Genomic DNA, 12,498 nt, shown 5'->3' with positions numbered 1-12,498 from the left:
GGTTGGTCTAGGCTTAGACGGGCCTTAATAAGTTCTGTTGATATAAAGGCAAAGCCCAAACCAGACGTGGCCCAACCAATGAATAGGTTTAACCCCAACCGATACCTATCCAATTTATAAACCTAAATATTTTGCTCGGGTTGGGGGGAATGTATGGATTATTAACTTCTTGAATAATTTAATAAATTAAATAAATAGGAACCTATGGATACCAATTTAGTTAATTTTGTAAAATAACTAATCATTAATTTGGTTTAGTAAAATAAATAAATAAAATTACATTTATTATTGGCACGGGATAGGTACATCCTATCCCATATTCACAAAACATATTAGTTACCCTAAAAATAGTCTCTAGGAGAGAGAGAGAGAGAGAGAGAGAGAAATAATTTGTTAGGAATATAATTAATTAATTAGTTAATTAAAGAATTCAATAAATTAAGTAAATAGAAATCTATGGATAATAATTTACTTAATTTTATAAAATAGATAAATAAATAGTTAACTTTAAGAAAAAAATATAAATAAATATTCACTTGTGATTGGTGCAAGACTAGTCCAAGCTATCCCCAACCAAACTTGCACCATTGACAACCGTAAGTATTGGTAACATGTTGAATTAGATAAATAACACTTTATGGAGAATAATTTTTTTAATATATTAAAACAAATAAATGAATAATTTAATTTAGTAAAATAAATAAATAAATTTTCAGTTATTATTGGGGCAAGTATGTACAACCTATTCGACACTAGAACTAATCCATTTTTCAATAAGAAAATCAATAATTAGATGAACAATTTAGTTATGTAAATAAATAAAACCTATGGATAACAATTTACTTACTTTTGGAAAAATAAATAAATATCCAAACTATCTAGATCCAAACCCAACCCACTCACAACCTTAAATATGTAACTCAGGAGGGAGGGAGAGAAGGAGAGAGAGAGAGAGAGAGAGAGAGAAATAATTTGTTTATAAAGTAAATTGATTTAGTAAGTTCAGTAAATAGTTTTTAACTTAATAGCATAACTAAATAAGTAATTAGGTTGAGAAAATGGAAGGAACAAAGAATTTCTCACCATGATTCAGGCTCTATATGAACTTTAAGCCCATGCTCAAGATGTAGGCCCGAAGTTCAACCTGGACTCAGACTTGCGCATAAATATGTTCTTTTGTTCTCGTTAATAATTTTAATCCAAGCTGAGTCCTAACCTACTAATAGCCCTAAATATTAGGCTTAGGGAGAGAGATCGAAATAACAAAATATTTAAATAAATGATTAATTACTTGAATAATTTTGTAAATGAAAAAATAGAAATCTATGGATAATATTTTACTAAATTATGTAAAAAAAACAAATCAAAACTTTAATTTAATAAAATTACTATATACTCATTTATTATTGGGTGTCGGGTTGAATCAAATAAATAAAAATTTATACATAATAGTTTATCTAAAGTATTTAAATATATAAACGAATAATTTAGTTTAGTAAAGTAAATAAAATTTCATTAATCGTTCGAACGGGATAGGTACATTCTATACCACACTAGACCGAAGTCGTTGATAACCCAAAAAATAAGGATCCAGAGAAAGAGAAAAATAAGTTATTAACTAATTTATTAACCTAAATAATAAAATCAATATATAATGATCAATTCATTTAGTAAAATTATAAATAAATATCCAATCTATCTAAAACAATGCCCGGCCCATTGATAACCCAAAATATTAGACTTGGGGAGGGACAGATATAGTGAATTAATTTTTTGATAAAATTAAATCATTTAGCAAATTAAATAAATAAAATTTTTTAACTAACTAAATTAAATAAATAAATAAATTGGTGAGGAAATAAGAGAGTAAGAAACAATAACGCTTTCCTCGTCGGCTCAACTCAAGAGATAGGTCTAATGGTTGGGTCGGGCTCAAAGTTGGGCTTCAATATATTCTATTGAATAAAGACAAAGTCCAACCCAAACTTGGCACTGCCTGTGAACCAACCTTCTTAATTTGTTAATAAATGATTAATTAATGAAGACAATTAGTTAATTAAACAAATAAAAATCTATGGATAATAACTTTTTTATTTTGTAAAATATATAATTGAATAATTTAATTTAATAAAATAAAAAAATATCCAAGCTACCTAGACCAATCCCCACCTATTGACAACCCTTAAATATTGGACACCGAGCAGTAAGATAGAGAGGGACATAATTAAATAATCTAGTAAATTAAATCAATAAAATATTTTAACTATTTAAAATAAGTAAATAACTAATTATGCAACAAAAAATCCGAGCTTTATATGATGGTCGGGCACAGGCTCAAAATCTAGGCTTGATGGTTGGTCTAGGCTTAGACGGGCCTTAATAAGTTCTGTTGATATAAAGGCAAAGCCCAAACCAGACGTGGCCCAACCAATGAATAGGTTTAACCCCAACCGATACCTATCCAATTTATAAACCTAAATATTTTGCTCGGGTTGGGGGGAATGTATGGATTATTAACTTCTTGAATAATTTAATAAATTAAATAAATAGGAACCTATGGATACCAATTTAGTTAATTTTGTAAAATAACTAATCATTAATTTGGTTTAGTAAAATAAATAAATAAAATTACATTTATTATTGGCACGGGATAGGTACATCCTATCCCATATTCACAAAACATATTAGTTACCCTAAAAATAGTCTCTAGGAGAGAGAGAGAGAGAGAGAGAGAGAGAAATAATTTGTTAGGAATATAATTAATTAATTAGTTAATTAAAGAATTCAATAAATTAAGTAAATAGAAATCTATGGATAATAATTTACTTAATTTTATAAAATAGATAAATAAATAGTTAACTTTAAGAAAAAAATATAAATAAATATTCACTTGTGATTGGTGCAAGACTAGTCCAAGCTATCCCCAACCAAACTTGCACCATTGACAACCGTAAGTATTGGTAACATGTTGAATTAGATAAATAACACTTTATGGAGAATAATTTTTTTAATATATTAAAACAAATAAATGAATAATTTAATTTAGTAAAATAAATAAATAAATTTTCAGTTATTATTGGGGCAAGTATGTACAACCTATTCGACACTAGAACTAATCCATTTTTCAATAAGTAAATCAATAATTAGATGAACAATTTAGTTATGTAAATAAATAAAACCTATGGATAACAATTTACTTACTTTTGGAAAAAAAAATAAATATCCAAACTATCTAGATCCAAACCCAACCCACTCACAACCCTAAATATGTAACTCAGGAGGGAGGGAGAGAGAGAGAGAGAGAGAGAGAGAGAGAGAGAGAGAGAGAGAGAAATAATTTGTTTATAAAGTAAATTGATTTAATAAGTTCAGTAAATAGTTTTTAACTTAATAGCATAACTCAATAAGTAAATAGGTTGAGAAAATGGAAGGAACAAAGAATTTCCTCACCATGATTCAGGCTCTATATGAACTTTAAGCTCATGCTCAAGATGTAGGCCCGAAGTTCAACCTGGACTCAGACTTGCGCATAAATATGTTCTTTTGTTCTCGTTAATATTTTTAATCCAAGCTGAGTCCTAACCTACTAATAGCCCTAAATATTAGGCTTAGGGAGAGAGATCGAAATAACAAAATATTTAAATAAATGATTAATTACTTGAATAATTTTGTAAATTAAAAAATAGAAATCTATGGATAATATTTTACTAAATTATGTAAAATAAACAAATCAAAACTTTAATTTAATAAAATTACTATATACTCATTTATTATTGGGTGTCGGGTTGAATCAAATAAATAAAAATTTATACATAATAGTTTATCTAAAGTATTTAAATATATAAACGAATAATTTAGTTTAGTAAAGTAAATAAAATTTCATTAATCGTTCGAACGGGATAGGTACATTCTATACCACACTAGACCGAAGTCGTTGATAACCCAAAAAATAAGGATCCAGAGAAAGAGAAAAATAAGTTATTAACTAATTTATTAACCTAAATAATAAAATCAATATATAATGATCAATTCATTTAGTAAAATTAAAAATAAATATCCAATCTATCTAAAACAATGCCCGGCCCATTGATAACCCAAAATATTAGACTTGGGGAGGGACAGATATAGTGAATTAATTTTTTGATAAAATTAAATCATTTAGCAAATTAAAATAAATAAAATTTTTTAACTAACTAAATTAAATAAATAAATAAATTGGTGAGGAAATAAGAGAGTAAGAAACAATAACGCTTTCCTCGTCGGCTCAACTCAAGAGATAGGTCTAATGGTTGGGTCGGGCTCAAAGTTGGGCTTCAATATATTCTATTGAATAAAGACAATGTCCAACCCAAACTTCGCACTGCCTGTGAACCAACCTTCTTAATTTGTTAATAAATGATTAATTAATGAAGACAATTAGTTAATTAAATAATTAAAAATCTATGGATAATAACTTTTTTATTTTGTAAAATATATAATTGAATAATTTAATTTAATAAAATAAAAAAATATCCAAGCTACCTAGACCAATCCCCACCTATTGACAACCCTTAAATATTGGACACCGAGCAGTAAGATAGAGAGGGACATAATTAAATAATCTAGTAAATTAAATCAATAAAATATTTTAACTATTTAAAATAAGTAAATAACTAATTATGCAACAAAAAATCCGAGCTTTATATGATGGTCGGGCACAGGCTCAAAATCTAGGCTTGATGGTTGGTCTAGGCTTAGACGGGCCTTAATAAGTTCTGTTGATATAAAGACAAAGCCCAAACCAGACGTGGCCCAACCAATGAATAGGTTTAACCCCAACCGATACCTATCCAATTTATAAACCTAAATATTTTGCTCGGGTTGGGGGGAATGTATGGATTATTAACTTCTTGAATAATTTAATAAATTAAATAAATAGGAACCTATGGATACCAATTTAGTTAATTTTGTAAAATAACTAATCATTAATTTGGTTTAGTAAAATAAATAAATAAAATTACATTTATTATTGGCACGGGATAGGTACATCCTATCCCATATTCACAAAACATATTAGTTACCCTAAAAATAGTCTCTAGGAGAGAGAGAGAGAGAGAGAGAGAGAGAGAGAGAGAGAGAAAATAATTTGTTAGGAATATAATTAATTAATTAGTTAATTAAAGAATTCAATAAATTAAGTAAATAGAAATCTATGGATAATAATTTACTTAATTTTATAAAATAGATAAATAAATAGTTAACTTTAAGAAAAAAATATAAATAAATATTCACTTGTGATTGGTGCAAGACTAGTCCAAGCTATCCCCAACCAAACTTGCACCATTGACAACCGTAAGTATTGGTAACATGTTGAATTAGATAAATAAAACTTTATAGAGAATAATTTTTTTAATATATTAAAACAAATAAATGAATAATTTAATTTAGTAAAATAAATAAATAAATTTTTAGTTATTATTGGGGCAAGACATGTACAACCTATTCGACACCAGAACTAATCCATTGTTCAAAAAGTAAATCATTAATTAGATGAACAATTTAGTTATGTAAATAAATAAAACCTATGGATAATAATTTACATACTCTTGGAAAAATAAATAAATATCCAAACTATCTAAATCCAAACCCAACCCATTCACAACCCTAAATATGTAACTCAGGAGGGAGAGAGAGAGAGAAAGAGAGAGAGAGAGAGAGAGAGAGGGAGAGAAATAATTTGTTTATAAAGTAAATTAATTTAGTAAGTTCAGTAAATAATTTTTAACTTAATAGAATAACTAAATAAGTAATTAGGTGAGAAAATGAGAGGAACAAGGAATTTCCTCACCATGTTTCAGGCTCTATATGAACTTTAGGCTCATGCTCAAGATGTATTCTCGAAGTTCAACCTAGACTTAGACTTGCGCATAAATATGTTCTTTTGTTCTCGTTAATAATTTTAATCCAAGCTGAGACCTAACCTACTAATAGCACTAAATATTAGGCTTAGGGAGACAGATCGAAATAACAAAATGGTTAAATAAATGATAAATTACTTGAATAATTTTGTAAATTAAAAAATAGAAATCTATGGATAATATTTTACTAAATTATGTGAAATAAACAAATCAAAACTTTAATTTAATAAAATTACTATATACTCATTTATTATTGGGTGTCGGGTTGAATCAAATAAATAAAAATTTATACATAATAGTTTATCTAAAGTATTTAAATATATAAACGAATAATTTAGTTTAGTAAAATAAATAAAATTTCATTAATCGTTCGAACGGGATAGGTACATTCTATACCACACTAGACCGAAGTCGTTGATAACCCAAAAAATAAGGATCCAGAGAAAGAGAAAAATAAGTTATTAACTAATTTATTAACCTAAATAATAAAATCAATATATAATGATCAATTCATTTAGTAAAATTAAAAATAAATATCCAATCTATCTAAAACAATGCCCGGCCCATTGATAACCCAAAATATTAGACTTGGGGAGGGACAGATATAGTGAATTAATTTTTTGATAAAATTAAATCATTTAGCAAATTAAATAAATAAAATTTTTTAACTAACTAAATTAAATAAATAAATAAATTGGTGAGGAAATAAGAGAGTAAGAAACAATAACGCTTTCCTCGTCGGCTCAACTCAAGAGATAGGTCTAATGGTTGGGTCGGGCTCAAAGTTGGGCTTCAATATATTCTATTGAATAAAGACAAAGTCCAACCCAAACTTGGCACTGCCTGTGAACCAACCTTCTTAATTTGTTAATAAATGATTAATTAATGAAGACAATTAGTTAATTAAATAAATAAAAATCTATGGATAATAACTTTTTTATTTTGTAAAATATATAATTGAATAATTTAATTTAATAAAATAAAAAAATATCCAAGCTACCTAGACCAATCCCCACCTGTTGACAACCCTTAAATATTGGACACCGAGCAGTAAGATAGGGAGGGACATAATTAAATAATCTAGTAATATAAATCAATAAAATATTTTAACTATTTAAAATAAGTAAATAACTAATTATGCAACAAAAAATCCGAGCTTTATATGATGGTCGGGCACAGGCTCAAAATCTAGGCTTGATGGTTGGTCTAGGCTTAGACGGGCCTTAATAAGTTCTGTTGATATAAAGGCAAAGCCCAAACCAGACGTGGCCCAACCAATGAATAGGTTTAACCCCAACCGATACCTATCCAATTTATAAACCTAAATATTCTGCTCGGGTTGGGGGGAATGTATGGATTATTAACATCTTGAATAATTTAATAAATTAAATAAATAGGAACCTATGGATACCAATTTAGTTAATTTTGTAAAATAACTAATCATTAATTTGGTTTAGTAAAATAAATAAATAAAATTACATTTATTATTGGCACGGGATAGGTACATCCTATCCCATATTCACAAAACATATTAGTTACCCTAAAAATAGTCTCTAGGAGAGAGAGAGAGAGAGAGAGAGAGAGAGAGAGAGAGAGAAATAATTTGTTAGGAATATAATTAATTAATTAGTTAATTAAAGAATTCAATAAATTAAGTAAATAGAAATCTATGGATAATAATTTACTTAATTTTATAAAATAGATAAATAAATAGTTAACTTTAAGAAAAAAATATAAATAAATATTCACTTGTGATTGGTGCAAGACTAGTCCAAGCTATCCCCAACCAAACTTGCACCATTGACAACCGTAAGTATTGGTAACATGTTGAATTTGATAAATAAAACTTTATAGAGAATAATTTTTTTAATATATTAAAACAAATAAATGAATAATTTAATTTAGTAAAATAAATAAATAAATTTTTAGTTATTATTGGGGCAAGACATGTACAACCTATTCGACACCAGAACTAATCCATTGTTCAAAAAGTAAATCATTAATTAGATGAACAATTTAGTTATGTAAATAAATAAAACCTATGGATAATAATTTACATACTCTTGGAAAAATAAATAAATATCCAAACTATCTAAATCCAAACCCAACCCATTCACAACCCTAAATATGTAACTCAGGAGGGAGAGAGAGAGAGAGAGAGAGAGAGAGAGAGAGAGAGAGAGGGAGAGAAATAATTTGTTTATAAAGTAAATTAATTTAGTAAGTTCAGTAAATAATTTTTAACTTAATAGAATAACTAAATAAGTAATTAGGTGAGAAAATGAGAGGAACAAGGAATTTCCTCACCATGTTTCAGGCTCTATATGAACTTTAGGCTCATGCTCAAGATGTATTCTCGAAGTTCAACCTGGACTTAGACTTGCGCATAAATATGTTCTTTTGTTCTCGTTAATAATTTTAATCCAAGCTGAGACCTAACCACTAATAGCACTAAATATTAGGCTTAGGGAGACAGATCGAAATAACAAAACGGTTAAATAAATGATAAATTACTTGAATAATTTTGTAAATTAAAAAATAGAAATCTATGGATAATATTTTACTAAATTATGTAAAATAAACAAATCAAAACTTTAATTTAATAAAATTACTATATACTCATTTATTATTGGGTGTCGGGTTGAATCAAATAAATAAAAATTTATACATAATAGTTTATTTAAAGTATTTAAATATATAAACGAATAATTTAGTTTAGTAAAATAAATAAAATTTCATTAATCGTTCGAACGGGATAGGTACATTCTATACCACACTAGACCGAAGTCGTTGATAACCCAAAAAATAAGGATCCAGAGAAAGAGAAAAATAAGTTATTAACTAATTTATTAACCTAAATAATAAAATCAATATATAATAATCAATTCATTTAGTAAAATTAAAAATAAATATCCAATCTATCTAAAACAATGCCCGGCCCATTGATAACCCAAAATATTAGACTTGGTGAGGGACAGATATAGTGAATTAATTTTTTGATAAAATTAAATCATTTAGCAAATTAAATAAATAAAATTTTTTAACTAACTAAATTAAATAAATAAATAAATTGGTGAGGAAATAAGAGAGTAAGAAACAATAACGCTTTCCTCGTCGGCTCAACTGAAGAGATAGGTCTAATGGTTGGGTCGGGCTCAAAGTTGGGCTTCAATATATTCTATTGAATAAAGACAAAGTCCAACCCAAACTTGGCACTGCCTGTGAACCAACCTTCTTAATTTGTTAATAAATGATTAATTAATGAAGACAATTAGTTAATTAAATAAATAAAAATCTATGGATAATAACTTTTTTATTTTGTAAAATATATAATTGAATAATTTAATTTAATAAAATAAAAAAATATCCAAGCTACCTAGACCAATCCCCACCTGTTGACAACCCTTAAATATTGGACACCGAGCAGTAAGATAGGGAGGGACATAATTAAATAATCTAGTAATATAAATCAATAAAATATTTTAACTATTTAAAATAAGTAAATAATTAATTATGCAACAAAAAATCCGAGCTTTATATGATGGTCGGGCACAGGCTCAAAATCTAGGCTTGATGGTTGGTCTAGGCTTAGACGGGCCTTAATAAGTTCTGTTGATATAAAGGAAAAGCCCAAACCAGACGTGGCCCAACCAATGAATAGGTTTAACCCCAACCGATACCTATCCAATTTATAAACCTAAATATTCTGCTCGGGTTGGGGGGAATGTATGGATTATTAACATCTTGAATAATTTAATAAATTAAATAAATAGGAACCTATGGATACCAATTTAGTTAATTTTGTAAAATAACTAATCATTAATTTGTTTTAGTAAAATAAATAAATAAAATTACATTTATTATTGGCACGGGATAGGTACATCCTATCCCATATTCACAAAACATATTAGTTACCCTAAAAATAGTCTCTAGGAGAGAGAGAGAGAGAGAGAGAGAGAGAGAGAGAATAATTTGTTAGGAATATAATTAATTAATTAGTTAATTAAAGAATTCAATAAATTAAGTAAATAGAAATCTATGGATAATAATTTACTTAATTTTATAAAATAGATAAATAAATAGTTAACTTTAAGAAAAAAATATAAATAAATATTCACTTGTGATTGGTGCAAGACTAGTCCAAGCTATCCCCAACCAAACTTGCACCATTGACAACCGTAAGTATTGGTAACATGTTGAATTTGATAAATAAAACTTTATAGAGAATAATTTTTTTACTATATTAAAACAAATAAATGAATAATTTAATTTAGTAAAATAAATAAATAAATTTTTAGTTATTATTGGGGCAAGACATGTACAACCTATTCGACACCAGAACTAATCCATTGTTCAAAAAGTAAATCATTAATTAGATGAACAATTTAGTTATGTAAATAAATAAAACCTATGGATAATAATTTACATACTCTTGGAAAAATAAATAAATATCCAAACTATCTAAATCCAAACCCAACCCATTCACAACCCTAAATATGTAACTCAGGAGGGAGAGAGAGAGGGAGAGAAATAATTTGTTTATAAAGTAAATTAATTTAGTAAGTTCAGTAAATAATTTTTAACTTAATAGAATAACTAAATAAGTAATTAGGTGAGAAAATGAGAGGAACAAGGAATTTCCTCACCATGTTTCAGGCTCTATATGAACTTTAGGCTCATGCTCAAGATGTATTCTCGAAGTTCAACCTGGACTTAGACTTGCGCATAAATATGTTCTTTTGTTCTCGTTAATAATTTTAATCCAAGCTGAGACCTAACCTACTAATAGCACTAAATATTAGGCTTAGGGAGACAGATCGAAATAACAAAATGGTTAAATAAATGATAAATTACTTGAATAATTTTGTAAATTAAAAAATAGAAATCTATGGATAATATTTTACTAAATTATGTAAAATAAACAAATCAAAACTTTAATTTAATAAAATTACTATATACTCATTTATTATTGGGTGTCGGGTTGAATCAAATAAATAAAAATTTATACATAATAGTTTATCTAAAGTATTTAAATATATAAACGAATAATTTAGTTTAGTAGAATAAATAAAATTTCATTAATCGTTCGAACGGGATAGGTACATTCTATACCACACTAGACCGAAGTCGTTGATAACCCAAAAAATAAGGATCCAGAGAAAGAGAAAAATAAGTTATTAACTAATTTATTAACCTAAATAATAAAATCAATATATAATGAACAATTCATTTAGTAAAATTAAAAATAAATATCCAATCTATCTAAAACAATGCCCGGCCCATTGATAACCCAAAATATTAGACTTGGGGAGGGACAGATATAGTGAATTAATTTTTTGATAAAATTAAATCATTTAGCAAATTAAATAAATAAAATTTTTTAACTAACTAAATTAAATAAATAAATAAATTGGTGAGGAAATAAGAGAGTAAGAAACAATAACGCTTTCCTCGTCGGCTCAACTCAAGAGATAGGTCTAATGGTTGGGTCGGGCTCAAAGTTGGGCTTCAATATATTCTATTGAATAAAGACAAAGTCCAACCCAAACTTGGCACTGCCTGTGAACCAACCTTCTTAATTTGTTAATAAATGATTAATTAATGAAGACAATTAGTTAATTAAATAAATAAAAATCTATGGATAATAACTTTTTTATTTTGTAAAATATATAATTGAATAATTTAATTTAATAAAATAAAAAAATATCCAAGCTACCTAGACCAATCCCCACCTGTTGACAACCCTTAAATATTGGACACCGAGCAGTAAGATAGGGAGGGACATAATTAAATAATCTAGTAATATAAATCAATAAAATATTTTAACTATTTAAAATAAGTAAATAACTAATTATGCAACAAAAAATCCGAGCTTTATATGATGGTCGGGCACAGGCTCAAAATCTAGGCTTGATGGTTGGTCTAGGCTTAGACGGGCCTTAATAAGTTCTGTTGATATAAAGACAAAGCCCAAACCAGACGTGGCCCAACCAATGAATAGGTTTAACCCCAACCGATACCTATCCAATTTATAAACCTAAATATTTTGCTTGGGTTGGAGGGAATGTATGGATTATTAACTTCTTGAATAATTTAATAAATTAAATAAATAGGAACCTATGGATACCAATTTAGTTAATTTTGTAAAATAACTAATCATTAATTTGGTTTAGTAAAATAAATAAATAAAATTACATTTATTATTGGCACGGGATAGGTACATCCTATCCCATATTCACAAAACATATTAGTTACCCTAAAAATAGTCTCTAGGAGAGAGAGAGAGAGAGAGAGAGAGAGAGAGAGAGAGAGAGAAATAATTTGTTAGGAATATAATTAATTAATTAGTTAATTAAAGAATTCAATAAATTAAGTAAATAGAAATCTATGGATAATAATTTACTTAATTTTATAAAATAGATAAATAAATAGTTAACTTTAAGAAAAAAATATAAATAAATATTCACTTGTGATTGGTGCAAGACTAGTCCAAGCTATCCCCAACCAAACTTGCACCATTGACAACCGTAAGTATTGGTAACATGTTGAATTAGATAAATAAAACTTTATAGAGAATAATTTTTTTAATATATTAAAACAA

The sequence above is a fragment of the Nelumbo lutea genome, chromosome 6, assembly GCF_056320005.1.
Source record: "Nelumbo lutea isolate HS-2025 chromosome 6, American lotus-T2T, whole genome shotgun sequence".
NCBI classification, from domain to species: Eukaryota; Viridiplantae; Streptophyta; class Magnoliopsida; order Proteales; family Nelumbonaceae; genus Nelumbo; species Nelumbo lutea.
This window is presented reverse-complemented; position numbering follows the sequence as displayed.